At 37.0% G+C, this 19,199-nt stretch overlaps 1 protein-coding gene across 5 annotated transcripts in view; it reads right to left on the reverse strand.

The window, feature by feature from the left end:
* SppL (signal peptide peptidase-like protein) overlaps positions 1–12,362 on the reverse strand; it is a 219,438-nt gene extending 207,076 nt beyond the window's left edge. For 2 of the 5 annotated variants that reach the window (XM_076184237.1, XM_076184233.1), the window contains exon 1: positions 11,619–11,658. The gene's annotated coding sequence lies outside the window, so the exon portion shown is untranslated. The other 3 variants (XM_076184234.1, XM_076184236.1, XM_076184235.1) reach the window with 3 other exon arrangements.
* Positions 12,363–19,199: the final 6,837 nt, after the last annotated feature.

A 19,199-nucleotide genomic window follows, 5' to 3' on the forward strand; every position in this document is an offset into this window, starting at 1 on the left:
AAAAAAAAATCGTAATCATGTAAGTAAAGTGTTATTTTTATATTCAGCGTTTTTTTCTCCTTCACCAGTAGAAAGTAGAGTCTTTATATTAGTAAACTAAAAATAGATAAATAAAGAAGGGCGTAATGGTAACTGGGTATAAGCGCTTAAAGTGAAAGTAACAAATATGACACCACGCTACCTGTAGCGGGAGAGTTTGTCCACGCTACCTGTCCAGGGTTAAAGGAGAAAGAACCAGATATAATGTGTTTTGCCAAGACAAACTTGTGAAAACAAAGGTATCAAAGCAGGTGATGGAAAACACAACTCATGAAGAAAAGACAAAAAAAATAAAATAAGGTGTGACGATAGCTGGAAAGAAAAACTTGCAAATTTTGTGGAGCAACGAGCAGTGGGAATGACATTCAGCCCATATATCAAGGGCCTTATGGCAAAAAATCACCAAGAAAACAAACCTACTCAAATTCATCACTAGCACTGACAACAGAAAGAATAATAGCCATGTACAAAAACTTGACTATCCCTCCAAAGCTTGGTTCCTAACAATCAGCAAAATGTACACAATCTATAAACACTACAGAATGGAGCACAGATAATAATAACAAGATACACCAAAACCACAACTGTCGGACACCTACATACTGGAACCTAAATCCTCCCAACACACCACATGACAATGAGTGGAACACAATTTTACTACAAAACCCTAAATACCACAGACCCTTCACACTACATTTCACACTTCACACTACATTTCACAACTACAGTACTACCAACAGAGCACAAATATATACATACATACATACATATACAGTCGCCGCAAAAAAATCTATACACTAAGGACTTTTGGAAAATAAAACTCAAAAGTACAACTAACATGTGCTTTATTTCCACTTAAGAGTTACATTTAGTATTTTGTCATGTTCCCCTTGTTCTTGAGTACCATCTGGATCCTTCTGGGCATTGAAGAGGCGAGTTTGGTGAAGTAGGCACTGTCCATAGTGACCCAGATCTTCTTCAGCACCTCCTTCAGGTCTGGAATACTAGTGGGTCGCGATTTCTCCAGTTCGTTTTTCATCAGATTCCAGGCATTTTCTATTGGGTTCAAGTCTGGGGAATTGCCTGGCCACTCCATAACACTGATATTGTTGTCATTAAGGAACTTTATCACTTCCTTAGACCTATGGGCAGGGGCACCGTCATGCATGAAATGATCACACTCATGGATGTCCCAAAATTCGAGCATGTGATCCCTCAAAACATTGATATAATTGCTCCCTTTCATGGTCACATTCTTGGGGAGGAAATATAGTCCACCCCTGCCCTTGTTACCACTAAAGGCACCCCACACCATCACACTGTCTGGGTGTTTCACTGTTGTAACTGTGTACCGCGGGTCGAATCTGGACACATCACTGGGGCGACGAACGATCTTGGAGCTGCCCCTGATCAGCCTGAAGGTACTTTCATCACTGAACATCACCTTCTGCCACTGCTCTGATGTCCAGTCCTTGTATTTCTTACAGAAATCAATCCGTTTCTTCATCATGGCCTCTGTGAGCAGGGGCTTCTTGGCGGCACGTCGAGCTGGCATTTTGAGGTCCTCCTGCAGCCGATGTTGGATCATTCTTACAGCAACGTTTTTAAGGAGAGCAGGATGTTTTTGCTTCAGACTAACAGCTGTTATACATGGATCTGACATCACTTCTCGTTTTAGGATCTTGTCAGTGCGAGTAGATGTCTTCTTTGGGGCTCCAGAGCCTGGCTTTCTTGGTGGTACCGTACCAGGAGGGTGTGTGGCGGCTGCTTTCTTCAGGCTGTAAATGACCATTCTTGTCACCTGCAAGTCTGTGGCAACACATATCACAGACATTCCCTGCTCTAACAGAGCTAGGGCGCGGGCCTTTTCTTGCATTGAAAGCTTGGAATGACCCATTTTGATCACCAGAAGGAAAGTTAGAGGGCACCAAAGTCAGTGAAAAAGTGAACAAAAGAGCACTAAAGAGCAGCATGCATAGACTCCTCTCTCATCTAGCGCTGGCAGCGCACTGAAGCGTGATGTGTTGGCAAACAGTGTAAAAAGGCGCGCTCTACACACCCACATCATCAGTAACTCCGCCCACTTTTTATTATGGCGGGAAATCAAGTGAAATCTATTCATAAAATCCCGTGTATAGATTTTTTTTGCGGAAAAAATGAATAGATTTTTTTTGCAGTGACTGTATATATATATATATATATATATATATATATATATATATATATATATATATATATATAGAGAGAGAGAGAGAGAGAGAGAGAGAGAGAGAGAGAGTCAAACCTCGAAAGCCCGGACTAATTGGGGGGAAGGGCAGTCCGGTCATCGAAAATGTCGCCCTACCACCCATAGATTTTCGTAGCGGTATACGTACTGGTAATGTATGATATGGCATAGAAACACATAAGAATAATACTCTAACACTGTAATAATAACAATACTGTGATAATAATACTAAAAACTAATAATTCTGTAATAATAACTGTAATACAGGCATGTAAATGTACTGTACTGTATTTTTTATTACATACACTGTAAATATCGGAAGGTATGCACACGGGACAGTGGTGGCGGCCAGGGTTGCCGCGTTTTCTACACTGTTGTGTAGAATGGGAGTGTTGCCATACCGGGTCATACAGTTTTCTCGGGAGTGTGCAGACTTTCATAGCAAGATATACTTGTCAAACTTTGACAAAATGTTGGTTCTAGTTTTTTTTTTTTCATTCTTGAATGTATAAGCCCCCCATGCCCTAACATATTCAATAAGATATAAAAATTATTTTTTTATATTATCATCGCTAAAATAAAGCTGAAACTTTAGCGTAGAATTTTTTTCTACACTGTAAAACATATCTTTTGGGGTATGATATTTTATAAGTAACACAATTACCAGTAAAAGTCATATTTTGATGTACCATTTATTATTTGATAACTAGTTCTATGATTTTTAAACAAAAGTTTGGGTTTTTGAATGTTTTTAACAGCCAGCTGATATGCAGAAAAAATTTCCTCATGTCCTTGTGCAGTTGCCACATGCCGCTATTTTACTACGTTTTGGTACAAAATTCTATGAAACGGCAGCCCTGGTGCTAAAAGAAAGCTGAAACTTTAGCGTAGAATTTTTTTCTACACCGTATAAACGTATCTTTTGGGGTATAATATTTTAAGAGTAACACAATTACCAATAAAAGTCATATTTTGAAGTACCATTTATTCTTTGATAACTGGTTCTATGATTTTTAAACAAAAGTTTGAGTTTTTGAATGTTTTTAACAGTCAGCTATGTAAATCAAAATTCCTCATGTCCTTGTGCAGTTGCCACATGTTGCTATTTTACTACGTTTTGGTACAAAATTCTACGAAACGGCAGCCCTGGTGGCGGCTTGACTGGGCCGGGTTTGAGTACACGTGTATGGCCATCGCTGCCACCTACCGGACAAATAGGGAACTTTGCTGGAAAAGTCCGCCCTTTGTTCATCTCAACCGGTCATACAAGGGTCCGGGCATTCGGGGTCCGGGCTTTCGAGGTTCAACTGTATATATATATACATATATATATATATATATATATATATATATATATATATACATATATATATATATATATATATATATATATATATATATATATACATATATACATATATATGTAAATATGTATATATATATATACTAGGGGTGATCAGAAAGTAATGACAGTCGGACTCGTAGCTGAGAGACTATAAGTGTTAGGGGGGCGGGGAGCAAGTGTTGCCTGTTGTTACATGTTTGAGATTGTCACTGTTTGTCTAGCTTACATTTTATCGTTGCGCTGTGCGATTGCGTCATTGTTGGTTTGCCTCTCTAACCGGAAACATGGATTTTTCGAAAGAAGGCTGCAGATTCTACACCTTCACAAGGTGGAAACTCGGGAAAAAAGCAACGGAGATCAGAGAGGAATTGTTGCAAGTTTTTCCCGAGTCTACTCCATCACTGGAAACTGTTTCCCGCTGGATTCGAGCTTTCGCAGCCGGAAAATTGCAGCTAGAAGATGATCATCGTCCTGGCCGCCCTCGGACATCCGTGCGCGGGCCATCATTGACGAAGATCCAACTGTTACTCTTCGATTCTTATCCTTGGAGCTCGGTGTCAGTTATGGGAGCGCACATGACATCGTGCATGAACACTTAGGGCTGAGGAAGAAGTGTGCTCGATGGATACCTCATTTGCTTACGGAAGAGCAAACGGGTGCGGATTTGTCGTCTATGGCTGGCTGAATTCGAGCCAAATGGTCCGAAACGGTTCTCAGATGTAGCTACCGGAGATGAGTGTTGAATTTCTTTCTTCACCACCAGAGACAAGCAGTGATGAAGAACCTCGTCCTCAGATTCTGAAGGAAGGATTTCGCAGCAGGAAGCGCCTTTTCACCATCTTCTTCAATTCACAAGGACCAATGTGTGTGGATGTAATGCCTCAACAGTGTACTATCACAGCCCAGTACTACACTGATCACGTCCTTCCTCGAGTCCTGGAATATCAGGCCAAGACTGCACCAACCCGTCGCCGATCGCGCCTTTTGCTGCACCATGACAATGCTGCCCCCCACAAAGCTCGCCTCACTGTGCAGTTCCTGGAGCAGCAGGGGATCACACTTCTCCCCCACCCACCCTACTCGCCTGACCTTGCTCCCTGTGATTTTTGGTTGTTTCCAAAGATCAAGGGTGCAATCGCAGGGAAGCTGTTTCATCGCATCCAAGATCTGGCGCGAGCAGTCAATTCAGAGCTACGAGGTATATCGGCTTCTGAGTACCGTGAGTGCTTCATGAAGTGGCGAAAGAGGATGGAACGTTGCATAGAGGCAGGAGGGGAGTACTTTGAAGGAATGTAGGCCACTATTTGGATTTACCTCTGTACCGTGAAAATATATGGTATCACTGTCATTACTTTTTTATCACCCCTCGTATATAAATTATATATATACATGTATATATATATATATATATATATATATATATATACACATATATGTATATATATATATACAAATGGTCAGTGGTCACCTGACTGCATTACTACCTCAGCAGTCAACCAAGTGCTACCTCATTTACTCCAAGGTCACAAAATCCCACGTGACCCGCAGAGCGTCGGTCACATAACCTAAGCTTGTTCCTTTTCCCACCTCACATTTTTTTGTATATATGTATATGCCTTCCACTATGTATTCATTCTGCTGAAGAGGGTCACAGTTGGTGATCGAAATATACAGAACGTTCGACATTAGTGTCTCCTTTCTCCGACTGTGGGATAAAAAGTTTATTTTACTAATGTGCCACGACATTATTACATATATATATATATACAGACACTCCTCTACTTACGTTCATTCGTTTTACATTTTTTCGATTTTACGTTTGAACTGACTGTAAAAAAAAAAATTGAGTGAATTTTTTAGTTTAGCACGCTCTCCGTTGTTCAAACGATACTTACGCATGACGCTGCATCCATTGTTTACATTGCACAAACGACAGACTGAAAGTGCCTTGCCTCCTCATCCTCCTCCTCCACCATCTCAATTTATGTTGCTTGAATTTAATTAATTTTAAATTAATGTTATTATTTTACAATCAATCTCTGTATAATTAATGATTTAGGGGTGTTTTGTAAGATACGGTAATAGAATTTACGGATGTATAGTACAGTAACAACTTACGTTCGGCCGTTCGGAACGTAACTAAAACGTAAGTTGAGGAGCGTCTGTATATATAATATATATATAATTAAATTAAATAAAATACACCAACAGCACACTACTCAAACATCTATAACAACCTACCACCTCTACAACACAAAACATCTACACAGAAACACATACACACTCAGATTACTAAACATACCTTTTAAGAAAGACTGCCAAACTCAATACTACTACTACAACAACAACCCCTGACATAAGCTCCAGAGAAAACCCTTTTATGCCTGACAAAAACTTCACAGGCACACCTGGACTCTGGACACCCTCCACCATTAAGACGGCATCAACACAAAATAGGCCTGGCTAGATTCAAACTGCCCCAGATGTAACCACCACAAAGAAGACACAGAAAACCTCATATTACAATGCCCCACACTAACAATTCCCAGCTAATCCCTATGTAACTTATGGTCCTGCTCGGAGGCTGCAGCCAGTTTCCTGAAGAATGCATGTCTTCTGCAAGAGACCAGGGGCAATGTACTGATTGAAAAAATATGTCTAGAGGGATTTATCCACTTTTTGCATACAAGTTCTTCACTGGGGGCACTAGAGAAAGTATCTATACTGATATTTAGGCTATAAGAGTCCATGGGCTGTGGGTGAAGCAGAGTAAGCCTGACTTCTATGATCATATGTCAGTTGCCAACTTGTAAGACAAGTTGAGACAGTCACAATTTAAAAAACAAAGTTTTTAATTTTTTTAGGTGAGAGATCCATTAACTTTTTGTATGATCAGCTATCGAATCATACAAAAAGAAAGACAGCCATGGCACAGGAAGAAGAGGCATCCAACTGGCTGAGAGCACTACCAATCTGGGCAAAGGGCTTCAATCTAAACAAAAATTAATTCACAGATGTCACTGCCTTGAGGTTTGGATGGCCATTGGATGGGCTACCCAACATGCTCCTGTGATATACCATTCTACCCAAACTATGAGATGATGTGCAAGGTGGATTTATTTGCATGAGACATGATGAGATAGGGATCTCTCAGCTCAAATGTTTTGTAAGGTTTGAAGGAATGTGACTGTCAAACCAGTATCACTCCCTCTAGGAGAGAAGAATTTCAGGTACTGCACCTCCAACACATCAGATGAAGTGTGAGTATCAGTGCAAGAGGTTCTTGGACCTGGGGACAATTGGCCTTTTTTAATATTTGAATATTTGATCCCTATTACAGAGACAACTGGTGAGATGACCTACTACCAGCGTGAAAGAGAAAATATCAGGATGTACAAGAAGCCTGTACAGAATGTGGACCAGGTAACATTCATGACTTCAGGTGGGATGGGTCCAAGAGCAAAGGCATTCTACGCTCAACTGGCAGAGGTGATGATAGAAAATAAACAATGACCAAAGAGCAGTATTGTGGCAAGGATAAGATGTACACCATCATTCCCACTCTTAAAGTCAACTCTCATATGTCTGAAGAGGTACCATGTCCCCACCTCCTAAACCAGCAAACATACAGAACCTTGATTTTGAACAGATAGTTAACATGGTCGGAGAAATGGCAAATGAACTTCAATATCTCTAAATGTAGCGTGATAAACGTAGGGCTACACAACCCCAAAAATAGATACATCTTAGATAACACGTTTTTAGAAAAACCTGAGTGCGAGAGGGACTTGGGAGTTCTGGTGAGTCCGGACCTTAAAACCAGGAAGCAGTGCATTAGCACCAGAAATAAAGCTAACAGAGCATTAGGTTTCATTGCTAGGATGGTAACAAATAGAAGTGCAGAGGTAATTATTAAACTCTATCTAGCGATAGTTAGACCCATCCTTGACTATGCGGTACAGTTTTGGTCTCTGTCCTACAGAATGGACATAAATTCACTAAAATCAGTACAGAGATGAATGACCAAAATGATACATGGACTCAGAAATTTGCCTTACGAAGAGAGGCATAGGCACCTAAACTTACACTCTCTGAAAAGACACAGAGTGCAGGGTGATCTAATAGAAGTGTTCAAGTGGATCAAAGGCTATAACAAGGGTAATGCAAACAAGGTCATCATAATAAAACAACAGGGCAGGACTCGCAGTAATGGGTATAAACTGGACAAATTTAGACTTAAGAAGGAAATAGGCAAGAATTGGTTTACTAATAGGGTGGTCAATGAATGGAATAAACTTAGTAACCATGTAGTAAGTGCTGAAACTATCAGTTGTTTTAAAAAACTATTAGACAACTTTATGGATGGGGACGACAGGTGGTGATGGATACAGAGCTGCCTAGTGTAGGCCTTATGGTCTCCTGCAGTCTCCTTTATTCCTATGTTCTTATAGTAGTATAAAGTTGGATAAATAAAAAAACTGTGTTAAGTATAATGCAATAAAGCATAAGAGGATTGTCTACCACAATCATTGGTGAGAGTAGGGCCAATGTTCTGTGTCCATGGAAGACAAATCCTGACTGCTTTCACCACACATTCCCACAAGATGGAGGTCACTTATAAAAAAAAAAAAAAAAAAAAAAAAAAAAAAAGGAGCAGCAATGTTATCATTAGTAATACCAGTATTTCAATCCAAACCATGCAATGATATGAAAGCAGGGTGGATTTACCATATTTGTTTGAGACAACGAGGCAAGGGATCTCGCAGCTTTGTGAGATTTGAAGAGATGTGACGGCCAAACCTGTGCTACTTCCTATATTTGGGGAGATTTTCAGGTACGGAGCCCCAAATATATCACATGAAGTAGTGGACATTAGTACAAAAGATTTCTTGACAAAAGGACAATTGACCTTTGATATACAAATATCTGACCCAACAACTCCCTGCTACAGCGACAGAACTATTGAGGCAGCCCACTCCAGAAATGAGTGAACAAAAAAGATCAGGATGTATGAGCATATCCAAAACATGGATCAGGACTCATCATTCACTCCAGTAATACTCAGAACTTCAGAGATGATGACTGAAAAGAAACAAAAAACCAAAGACCAGTGTTATGGCATGGATGAGATGTAGATTTTCCTTCTTACTCTGAAGGTCAGTTCTTCTAAGTTTGAGAGCTACTAAATCCCCACCTCCTAAACCAGCACACCTACAGAACTTCAATTCTGAGCAGGCCATAATGGAAAGTCACATAAATGAAAAATTGTCTTTAACATATGGCAATAAAAATACAAAAGTTATGCACTATTTATGTGTCAGCATAAGATACAAAAGCATTAAGAAGACAGCAAAAAGAAAAAGAAAAAGAAAAATGAAAAAGATGTTTGGAAGCATAATTTTCCACACGTGTCAATTTGTGGAACAAATTAGAGGAAATAATCATGAGCATCTGGCAGGGGGCAAGGGAACAGTTCCCCCTCTAGAAATCCTGGGCGTGTTTAAAATTGCAGGTCATCACATATAATTTTGTTAAATTTCTAAGCTATAGAATATCAATAATGACTGATTTTCAACTGTGGGGTAGACTGACTAGTGAATGTTTAACATGGCAACATGCTACAATTTTATACAAAGCACCAACCACTATTATACCTATACATTAGAATATGTTAAAAATTAAATTTGTGATGAATGTTTCAGATCATATTTGATACTCATATATGGAACCAATGATAGGTACCACCTAGTGATGGTCCTGTAAGGTAGACATCAAAGAAAATCATCTCTCTACTGACCATCTTCAAAACTCATTCGAAGGTACAGCCCACAGAAATGACACCCAATCTCTGACTAAGGGCCAAGAAATTCTTTCAATTATGACCATATTTCCCACACTTTGTCATATAAGGAGAGCTGACAATCAGTTACTCTTCCCTTCCCCATAATGCTATGGGCCAAAAACACAAACATCCCATACTAATACAACACAGACAAGTCCAATGTTTCTTCCTATAGAGATCTATGGAGGGGCTCAGAGATTGATGCCAGCAACTATAGGAATGCAGGTCTTCATTCAATGAAACTTGAAGTAACCATTACTATCATTCAATACATATCTTCCATTATCTAAAAAATTTATTGATTCTTTAATTTTCAAACTGTTGCAAGCCACTGTGGAGCAGTGGGCTTTCCACTTAAAACTCAAGGCAACAATTGATTGATTGGCCACCCTGTCCCCTATGTGGCAGCAGTCAAGTTTAATGTCATCCTTCTGCCTGAACTGGTCTTTCAAACATACACAGCCCTCCAAGCAAACACATTTACAATGCTATGTATTTAAAGATATTATGTTGTTTCATGTCTTTTAAAATGTGACACTGAATAATCTTGATTAACTTTCAGAGGAAATAGCAAAAATCATGAAAAGAGCAGACCATGTTTTTCTATTTTGAAATAGAACACACACTAGAATTACAATTTCTTCTAAAGAAATTTTATCATCAAAACTTGAAATCTGTAAATAAGATATTTAAACTATGAAAATAGGACAGTAAAAATAAAAAGTAGAAAAAATAACAATAGCAGAGAAGTATACTTAAATCCTGCTAATAATGCAGAAAATAAATACCATGACTAAAGATTGAAGATTGAAAAAGAAAACTTGTATACACTACTGAATGTGTTTTTCTCAGTCTATAACCAAAATATATTTGGTAAAATCTAAAATGTTTCAAATATTCCCTTAATGCATACTGTATATGATAAAGTTGTGGCATCCTATATTGGGTACTGATAATAAATTTCATGGAGTGAATACATTTCTTACTTTAGCAACACCCCTATAAACTCAAATCTCACAACATTACTTTATGATTAAACTAATCTCCATTCAAACAAGAATGATGATCAGTCTTAATTTCTATCCCCCCTTCTACCCACCCTTTATCATTTCCATGAGGCATATAATGATAAGAGGTGCTGGCTATAAGCAATAAAATACAAATTAAAATCTAATGAATCTCCAAACATGTACCTTCAGACTCAAGGACCAGTGTGCTGGTTCAAGTGCTATTTAGGGTAGAAAAATAATGAAAGTTGCTCAAGATTTGAGGCTAAGTCCTATGACTAGGTGCTATCTGTCGGTGCTACACTTCAATATTGATTTAACAAAGTAGATTTTTTCCCAAGTTAACATCAAGCAATACTTATCCCGACCAAGCCATACTTAACTTAACTCTAACCAAATATTAGGAATGTTTAGGGTTAAGACTGGTTTGGTCAGGTTGTTGACCGAACATAGTGTACTATTTGTTTCTGATAGATATTCCACCATTACTCTCCATAACAATGAGAATAGCTATATTTAGATTAAACATAAATTTTGCTATATTATATAGCAAAATTTATGTTTATGAGTATATAGTATATACTCACAAACTAACTAAATGTGTTGGAAACCTTAATGAGAAGACCCACTTAAAACAAAGGATATGATATCGGACTAGTTGACATATATTAACAAATGCACTAGAGATATTGCAAATGTAATATAAAACACTCAAATTAAATGTAATTACTCAATAAACACAAACATCAGACAATTGATATAACCACAATTAACATTATTCTGGTATCCACCCAGACGCCCTCCTGTTGCCAAGCAATGTATTTCTTTGAACCTACTGAAATGTTTCTTAAAATACCATGGAATTTCCTTTAGAACTGCTACGTCTAAATGTGTATGTACACTAAATCACGAAATTTCATAGGGTGTGACTGGCACCCACCAAAGGACCAGGCAAGATCTCGTTTTCTTACGATTCTACAATCCAAGCGCCATGGTTGACTCAATGATTTTCCACTTCTATTTCTGTTAAAACCATAGGTATGTGCTCACCCTACATGCATAATTCAGCACGACGGATCATTTAAAGTCTACTGTATCATACTGGGATAATCGCTTATGGACCCTGTCGCATAAAAAATTGATATAAATTTCTTGTACCTGTTAGTCTACCACCGCATCACTATGCGCACCCAAAACAATAACAAGGGTGCATTCGGAATGAAAAAAATATATGTAGGTTGGTTTTCTTCGTTATCAATAAACGAGTCTTATTAAGAACATAATTCTAATCTATGTGATATATTTATTCTGTGAAATTTATCTGATCTGGATTACAGGTATTATTAAATACGTAAGTATACATGAATATTAGTCGAATAACCCTGATGTATATCTCATCCATTTCTGCTGCAAATATATCAATATTTTAACAACGGGCGTAGCAAATGTGCCTCTTAATTTAAATGTAAAGCAAGTTTTCGTGTGGAAGCAAAATGAGGCGATAGAATATACCATCTTATCAGATATTCTGCATCAATAGCAGGCTAGACAGTAGTACCAACTACTCCGTAACAACTAACAAGTGCGGTAGTATTAGTGAAAGTGGGCGCTCAGTGGATCATATTCTCAAATATCCGGGACACTATACCCTTCGCCCATAGCGAAATAAAGAGTACAGCATGGTATTTTCTGCAGATTATCCCCATCAATATTTTTTTTTCAAATATAAAAACCACATAACTACACACATTCTTATAAGCCCATAATAAGATGCATGTAACACTTATTCCATGAAACAACCTTTGTTAGGGATTACGATAGGCTTCTGTTACCAGTAGTAGAACAAGATTTCATCCATTTTCGTTCAAAATGCTTCTCGGGCTTTGCCTGCGAGTAGGCGGCCCACAAGGTCACCACTTAGGCACAGCTTGGTCAGCTTGTTTTTACCGGGGTTTTGTGCTGTTTGCTAACGCGCTTTGCACCGCCTTCAATGCACTTCAAATACCTGGTCACAGCTCTCGGACAACATTTTCAAACTTGTCAAACCGGATTTCTATTATGTTTGTCCTTCCATTCTGCACCTTGTCGATATACCAAGATTGACCCAATTTATTTCCCTAATATCATCCCGTGTTCTGTGGATATTGTAGGCCCTTCTCGTATGACTACAATCGCCAAGCAACTTAGGAAAATGAGATGCCCACGCTGCAGAAATAAAATTAACCATTTCTTACCATTTTATCCTTGTCTGAATTTTTAGTACCGGTTTTCCTTGTTGACTACCACGCACGGAACTGGATAGTGCTAGTACACGGGGCAAAGGTGATGGTTTAGGTTCCATTTTAACCTAAATTTTTCACACTAAGGAAGTACCATCCTACATTCACCGATGAATCAGCGACATATCCTTATCTAACCCTTTCAGTACATCGTAGCAGCTTTCGCTGTACCAAATGCAATGCGATTTCATTCAAACGAGGGACGGACAGGAGACCAATATATATATATGTATATATATATATATATATATACAGTATATATGTATATATATATATATATATATATATGTATATATGTATATATGTATATATATAGATATATATATACACATATATATATATATATATATATATTTATATATGTATATATATATATATGTTTGTGTGTGTGTATTTACCTAGTATTTTACGGGAAGGGGAGCTATGCTCGCGGGTCCCGTCTTCATATCTCGTTTTTAAATTCGTGTATCGTTTTTGCACACACCACATTTTCATCTCACTTGTTCCAAACGTCTATTACCCTGTAGGGAAAGCTGTTCTTTTTCAGGTCTCTTCTATATAAATGCCTTTCTTGATTTTCTTTCGGTGTCATCTTGTATCTCTACTATCCAATTTTATTAAATCCTCTCTATCAATACTTCTATGCCTTTCATGATTCTATGAATAGTTATCAAGTCTCCTATCTTTTTTGCTCTAATGTATGTAGCTCAAGTTTTGCTAGTTTCTCTTCATATGATAGTTCTGAGAGTGTTGGTGCTAATTTCGTAATTGCTCATTGTATTCTTTCAAGTTCTGTTATACATCTTTTTATACTTGGTGACCACGTCGTCGCTGCATACTCCAATCTTGGTCTTAGCAAAGTGACAGTATTTACTTCACCATTTCTTCGTCCAGGTATGTAAATGCCACTTTGATTGATCTTATTGAATGATAAGTTTCTCATTTTTTTTTTCTTTTTATGTTTCTCAGGGGAGATATTACTCATGATAATAACTCCCAGGTCCTTCTCATGTTCTACTTTTTTAATTTCTTCTCCCAATTTATATGATCCCACTATACCTTTTTGCTTCTTCCAAATTCCATTATACTACACTTCTTAGTATTGAATTCCATCTCCCACTTCCTACTCCATTCCCATACTTTATTTAGATCATTCTACAGCGACTCGCAATCTTCTTCAGTGTTCACTTTTTTCAACAATTTTGCATCGTCCGCAAAGCTCATATAGGTTTCAATTCCTTTATCCATATCATTAATATATATAGCAAACATTATTGGGGCCAGAACTGTTCCATGTGGAACTCCACTAATCACTTCATCCCAATTAGAGTGTTTGTCTCTTATCACCACTCTCATTTTTCTTTCGTGCAAGAAATCTTCCATCCACTTCAGTAGTTTGCCCTGTATCCCTCTTAAGCAATTTCTTATGTGACACCTTATCGAAAGTTTTTTTGAGGTCTAGAAATGCACAATCAGCCCATCCATCTCTTTCTTGTATTATATCTATTAGTCTAGAATAGAAACACATTAAGTTTGTGACCCATGATCGTCCTTGTCTAGATCCAAATTGCCTTGGATTTAGTACGTTTTTTTTCAAATGCCTTACCCATCTAATTTTGATCATTCTTTCACAATTTTTTGCTATCGTACTTGTAAGAGGGACCGGTCTATGGATAGTAGGGTGTTCCTTGTATCTCCCTTTATATATTGGTACTATATTTGCTCTTCTGGAACTTTTCCCTCTTTCAATGAACTGCTTATTAGACTATGTATTTTGTCTGTTAGTTCATTCCTGCATTTTCTCAAAATCCAGTTTGCCATTTCATATGTTCCATGCGATTTTCTGACATCGAGATCATTTAAGTGATTCATTATTTCATTCCTTGTTACCTCTATCTCTTTCATAGGGGGGACTTTCTCCTCCCACTCGATATCTCTAGGTTGTATGTTCTCCCTCGTAAACCCCGATTTAATATGCTTGTTCATAATTTCTGCCATTTCTATTTCCTCTGTGTATTAAACTCCTCCTTGTCGTAATTTCTCTAATTCGTGTTTGTTTTTCAGTTTGTTGTTTACAAATCTGTAAAATAGATTTGGTAGATCTTCACATTTTTCTATGACATCTTTTTCATATTTTCTTTTTTCTTCTCTGCACACTTGTACATATTCATTTCTATAACTAGTATATATTTTCCAATTTTTCAGGTGTTTTGTCTTTTTTTCATTTTATCCAAACTTTACCACTTTTGTCTTTTAACTCCCTGCATCTTTTGTTGTACCAACACTACATATTCTCTTTCTTGTTTTTGTCTTGGAACATATTTTTCCACTCCTTAATAATTTTTTGTCAAAATATTCCATTTCTCTTCTACTGCTGTTTCCTCCATGTGTAACCTTTCCCAGTCTGCTCATTAAAAGAATTCTCTTATTTCATCAAAATTTGTTTTTCCATGCATCATTCTTCCTTTTCTATATTGTTCGTTTTTTCATGTATTTTTCCTCATTTAGTTCCAGTTCAACCAATATGTGGTCACTTTTACTTATTGGTGTCTTATATTCAATCTTGTCCACTATTTCGGGTTCTGATGTGATTATTAGGTCCAGTCTCGATGGTTCTTTCTCATTTCTATACCTAGTATTCTCTTGTATCCATTACGTCATTGTATGTTCTATAATCATATCAAGTAGTACATTTTCCCATAGGTCATCTCCACTCTTCACTGTCATCTCTTCCTAGTAGATTTCTTTATAATTTAAGTCACCCATTATAACTATTCTTCCTCCATCTTCCATTATCTTATTTAGTGATGTCCTTGTGTCTTGTAACATATTTTTGTGTTCTCTCTCTTTCCATGAAGCTGTTTTAGGAGGCATATAATTTACTACAGACTTCCTATTCTTCCCATCCTTGTCCTCCACTTCCATCATAATCATCTCTATTCTTTCCATATGTGACATTCCTCACATTTATATTCTTCTTAGTCAGGAACATAACTCCACCCCCTTGTTTTACCTCTCTGCTTCCAATCCAATAATTATATGCACCATGTACTACACTGTTGGGTGGTAGTGGACCTTTCAATTTTGTCTCTACAATTCCCATTATGTCGGGTTCTTTTTCCTTCAGGTAATCATTCAGTTCGTTCAAGCCTGTTATCAATCCATCTATATTTGTGTAAGACACTTTTAATTTTCTGCTACTTCCATTGTGTTTTCTGTTTCCCCTCTGTTTTTTTTTTTCTGCTATGAACCATTTCCTCACTTTCACATCCACTACTCTCCAATAGAAGTTCTCTTTTCCTGACTCTGTTCTTTTCTCGATTTTTCCTTAGCTTCTAGTCTTTTTGTTTTCTCCTCCTCTTTTTCCTCTTTATCCGTTTCTCTTTTTATCCATACCTGTTTATACTGATCACTGTCTGCTAGTTTCCCTGTTTTTGCTAAGATATTTTCTGCTGTCGTTTGTGACCTGAATTTAACCTCAATTGGTCTGGTCTTATCCGTATTGTATTACTCTAATCTATATATTTCTCCAATTTCTTTCCCTGTTTCTTGTTCATCCTCTTGGACTACTTCTGATATCTTGTTTACCTTTTCCTTCTCCTCTTTTACTCTTGTAGTCCTATTTGGGTTATGCTTCTCTTCCATCCCAGATATAATTATACATTTCTTTTTGTCCGCTAAATCTCTTACTATATTTCCTTCTCTCTCATCACTTTAATAGCTGTGTCCTTAGTGTGTTCTTTCATCTGTTGTGTCACTATATCTCTAAATATAATTGTGTTGTTTTCTTGGACTTTTTCCAACCCTGTACCTCTTTTGCTATGGACTCTTTATTCTCTCTATTATTATTCTTTAATTCCTCATTCTCATCTTTTATTTCTTTTAACTGTCTTTTTCATTCTTCTGTTTCTTTATTTAGGTTTTGGTTCTTCTTTAGTTCATCCAATTAATCAACTCTTTGTGTAATCCGTGTAAGTTGGCTGAACCTAACCTCCTACTGTTTTTTCATTTACTTTAATTTTTCCTCTAAACTTGCTAATCGGGGGAGGTTGGCATCCCATCCCTCATTAAATCCATGGAAACTATTATTTCCACTTTCTGTTGTGTTGTTCTTATATATATATATATCTAAACTTAATGCCTTTACGTACATTTTCGACTTCACCTGCGTCATCTGGAACCCTTTCGTTGACATTTCTTCTGACGTCCGGGGGAGCCTGTTCGTCTCCTTCCTTATTTCCTTCCATTTTTCTCAGTAATCCCTCCCTTTTTCCTTTTTCTTCACCTTCATGAGCTTTCCCCTTCCTTACTAATACAACATGGTACTCCCTCGTCGTTGAGATCCAAGAGATTTGAAGTTTTCCTGGAGATCTAAACTTTTCTGTCACTTCGACCGGCGTGTATTTACCTAGTTGTATTTTACGGGAAGGGGAGCTATGCTCGTGGTATCCCGTCTTCATATCTCATTTTATCTAAAATTTCTTTAAATTCATGTATTGTTTTTGCACACACCACTTTCTCATCTAACTTGTTCCAACTGTCTATTACTCTGTGAGGAAAGCTGTTATTTTTCAGATCCCTTCTATGACTGTCTTTCTTGATTTTCTTTCGGTGTCATCTTGTATTTATATAATCCCATTTTATTAGATCCTCTCTATCAATAGTTTCTATGCCTTTCATGATTCTATAAATAGCTATCAAGTCTCCTCTCTCTCTTCTTTGCCCTAGCCTCTGTAGCTCAAGTTTTACTAGTCTCTCTTCATATGATAGTTCTGAGAGTGTTGGTGCCAATTTCGTAATTGCCCTTTGTATTCTTTCAAGTTTTGTTATACATTTTTTTTGTACTTGGTGACCACATCGTCACTGCATATTCCAATCTTGGTCTTATCAGAGTGATTAGAATTTTCTTCACCATTTCTTCATCCAGGTATGTAAATGCCACTTTGATTGTTCTTATCAAATTATATGTTTCCCCAAAAATCTTGTTTATATGTTTCTCAGGTGATATATTATTCATAATAATGACTCCCAGGTCCTTCTCATGTTCTACTTTTTTAATTTCTTCTTCTTCCAATTTATATGATCCTACTATTCGTGTTTTTTTCTTCTTTTTTCTTTTTTCCAAATTCCATTATACTACACTTCTTAGTATTGAACTCCATCTCCCAATTCCTACTCCATTCCCATACTTTATTGAGATCACTCTGTAGTGACTCACAATCTTCTTCATTGTTCACTTTTTTCAACAGTTTTGCATCATCCGCAAAGAAGCTCATATAACTTTCAATTCCTTCATCCATATCATTAATATATATATAGCAAACATTATTGGGGCCAAAACTGTTCCTTGTGGAACACCACTTATTACTTCATCCCAATTTGAGTGTTTGTCTCTTATCACTACTCTCATTTTTCTTTCTTGCAAAAAGTCTTCCATCAATTTAGGCAGTTTGTTTTGTATTCCTCCTTCAGTTTCTAATTTCTTAAGCAACTTCTTATGTGGTACTTTGTCAAAGGCTTTTTTTAGGTATAGAAATGCACAATCAGCCCATCCATCTCTTTCTTGTATTATATCTATTAGCCTTGAATAGAAACATATTAAATTGGTGACGCATGATCGTCCTTGTCTGAATCCAAATTGCCTTGGATTTAGCACGTTTTTTTTTTTTTTCTAAATAGCTTACCCATCTACTTTTGATAATTCTTTCACAAATTTTTGCTATTGTACTTGTTAGAGAGACTGGTCTATAGTTGGTAGGGTCTCCTTTGTTTCCCCCTTTATATATTGGTACTATATTTGCTTTTTCTAATCTTCTGAAACTTTTTCTTCTTTCAATGAACTGTTTATTAGACTATGTATTTTGTCTGCTAGTTCATTCCTGCATTCTTTCAAAATCCAGTTTGCTATTTCATCTGGTCCATGTGATTTTCTGACATCAAGATTACTCAAGTGTTTCATTATTTCATTCCTTGTTACTTCTATTTCTTTCATAGGGGGACTTTCTCTTCCCATTCGATATCTCTAGGTTGTATGTTCTCCCTTGTAAACACCGATTTAAAATGCTTGTTCATAATGTCTGCCATTTCTATTTCCTTTGTGTATTCAACTCCTTGTCTTAATTTCTCAAATTCATGTTTGTTTTTTTTAGCTTGTTGTTTACAAATCTGTAAAATAGTCTTGGTTAATCTTTACATTTTTCTGTGACATCTTTTTCGCATTTTCTCTTTTCCTCTCTGCACACTTGTACATATTCATTTCTACAACCAGTATATATTTTAAAATTTTCAGGTCTTTTGTCTTTCTTCAATTTTGTCCAAGCTTTATATCTTTTGTCTTTTAACTCCCTACAACTTTTGTTGTACCAGCATTTTACATATTCTTTTTCTTGTTTTTGTCTTGGGACATACTTTTCCACTTCTTTTTTTATATAAATTTTTGCCAGAATCTTCCATTTCTCTT

The sequence above is a fragment of the Oratosquilla oratoria genome, chromosome 4, assembly GCF_046742065.1.
Source record: "Oratosquilla oratoria isolate Oo_2021 chromosome 4, ASM4674206v1, whole genome shotgun sequence".
NCBI lineage: Eukaryota > Metazoa > Arthropoda > Malacostraca > Stomatopoda > Squillidae > Oratosquilla > Oratosquilla oratoria.